Below are 2,556 nucleotides of genomic sequence, written 5' to 3'. Positions count from 1 at the left end.
AAAAATCAATGAAGTAAATGGCTAAACATATAAACGAAATTCCATATAGGTAGGGGTCCAAGAGGAAGAAATGTAAGAAAAACCAGCAACTTGACCTTTAACACAAGTGTTATATTTGATTATTTTTTAAAATCTCCCTTTGAATGAGATGGATGAATTTATAGTGACTATTTAGAAATTATAAATAAGAGAGCATATATATATATATATATACTTTAACCAAAACCTTTAAAAGAACATGTGTTTTTTTTTAGGTTTTTCCGCGTCTCAATTGTGTATATGATTTTCTACAACCTTTCAAAAACATATGTGTTTTATATCATAAGATGTGTTTTAAATTCAATATGTTGCAAAAATACACACATTACTTAACCCTTAAAATCCCAGTTTCATTCCCCAGTAGGTAGCCTATTCTTTGCTGCAAGCTACAACATGAATGAATGTCGAGGAGTTGCTAGAGATAACCAAATTAATCTCCACTAGTAAACTTCTTGATGTTTAGTTATAGAGGGCCCGGATATCTCGTCGCCACTAGAAAATTCACGAAAGGCCTAACCACGGGCTAAAGGACACACATATCAAAATTCTCATTAATGAATTTACTAATCATCTAAGGGAATCGGGAGACTCTTGGAGGACCCAGTAAATACTCACTTAAAAAGAAGGCCCACACTCCAGATCAAGCCCAACTAATTTGTGATCCAACGGGTTTAAGCCACTAGGCGACCCAAGTAGCTAACAACCCGAAGACCACTCATCTAGACCCGATCCGAGACACCATGACTCCTCCAGCAGACTCTAGAGAACTCTAGAAGGCTCTAAGGTACACAAATTTGTATTTCATTCTACAGTACTCTATCAATAATACTATCCTTATTTGAGAGAGTTCTCCCTCAGGCCCCTTACTAACTCGGGACTTGGAGTCTCTTCAGCTCTCTAGGGCCGACGGGCTTATGATGTCTTCTACTTCTTTTGCAGACGAAACTCCTGACCTCCTTGGAAGGTGGCTTGAGGCCATTACTGGTTCCATACACCAACAAGTTCTAGTAGCATTAAGGCCTAAACTTCCTTCCTTTTTATGAACACAAACTAGATCTGGCAGCTAATGAATAATTTCCAGACCACAAAAATCTATTAAAGTTTTGCTCTATTGATCTAATAGCCTCTTTAGGAATAATAAAAATACTAGACCAACAAACCTAGACACTATATAACACAGGGGAGAGTAATTGCAACCTTCTTGAAAAAGATAAGTATTGGACCATCTATGTTAATATTACGACATATACATTGTTATAATACCATTCATACAAAGTATGATGTGTCATTTGTGTTCAAAACTCTTCGGATGCATGAGAATTGAGTTGCACACTTAGGCGAGGGATCTCTTTCCTCCCCAAATCCTTTTAAAGATATACCACTATGAAAAACATCCAAACTAACAAAAAAAAATATATTATTTTTTCTCTTTCAATGACTCATAAATGAAGTATATGACCTAGTAGGATATATGATCCTTAACTTCAACTTCACTGGGTCGTTTGTAATGAATTGAAGAATGATTTTAGTCTTCCCGATCTCCTGATTTTAGGACATCGTTTGTAATGAAGAATGCCTACAGGTTGTCCATTTCTGCTCTGGTTGGGACCTCCTCTCCGATCTCCTCCTCCTCCTGCTTCCCTCCCTCATAAAGCTGCTTTCTTCTGATTCTATCCGTCTAGAGTTTCTTTTAGATCCTTTTTGCATCTTATGAGACCTTATCCATTGCCTCTGGCGATCTATCCCCGATTCTTCCAAAATCGCAGCCCCAGCTTCTCCTCCACTGCCTTCCCGTCTCCTTCGACCAATTATGACACCTCCTCCTCGAGGAACTACTTTGGTTTTTGGATTTGGTTTTTCCAAAGCTCGATGTGTCATCCTCCGTTAGCTTTGCCCACCACCGCGCCTCATCATCGTCTTCACTGCCCTTCCCGCTCCCCTGTGGCCGCCTCATGCACCTCCGCCTGGCCTTCACACACTCCCATGTCACTGTCGTCTCCACTGCTGGTGTCACTAATTTTTGGGTTTTGTGATTTATTTATGCCATCTTTTCTGTATTTCAGTTATGTATTGTTGTTTGCTTTGAATTTTAGCATCCCTACGGATATTTGTTGTTGTTTCATTGTTGAGGTTCGAGCCAAGTTGAGGGGCCTTTTGAGGTTCGTGCCGCTTGTTGTGTCTTCTCCAATGTGCCTTGTCCAACGGCCTTTATTGCGACCAATTTTCTTGGTGTTTTTGTTAAGAATTTATAGGACTGCATAATTTATTTGATGCATTATCTTTTAATTTTTGTTTTTTTTCGCACGGTCTGGTTGTTTTATGGCTTTTCGTTATTGTTGTTTATAGTTCATTTTGCCTTCTTTTAAGAAAAAAAAAAAAAAAAAAAAAAACTACTTGCATCTTTACATGACAATAAAACACTTTCTCAAATAAAATATAAAAAAAATATTCTCTAAAAAGCAATAAACAAATTGTACAAAATAAAACCACCACTTGGAAATTATTTGGTTTTGTTGA

The sequence above is a fragment of the Corylus avellana genome, chromosome ca9 (assembly GCF_901000735.1).
Source record: "Corylus avellana chromosome ca9, CavTom2PMs-1.0".
In the NCBI taxonomy this organism is placed as follows: domain Eukaryota; kingdom Viridiplantae; phylum Streptophyta; class Magnoliopsida; order Fagales; family Betulaceae; genus Corylus; species Corylus avellana.
Note: the sequence above shows the minus strand (reverse complement) of the source record.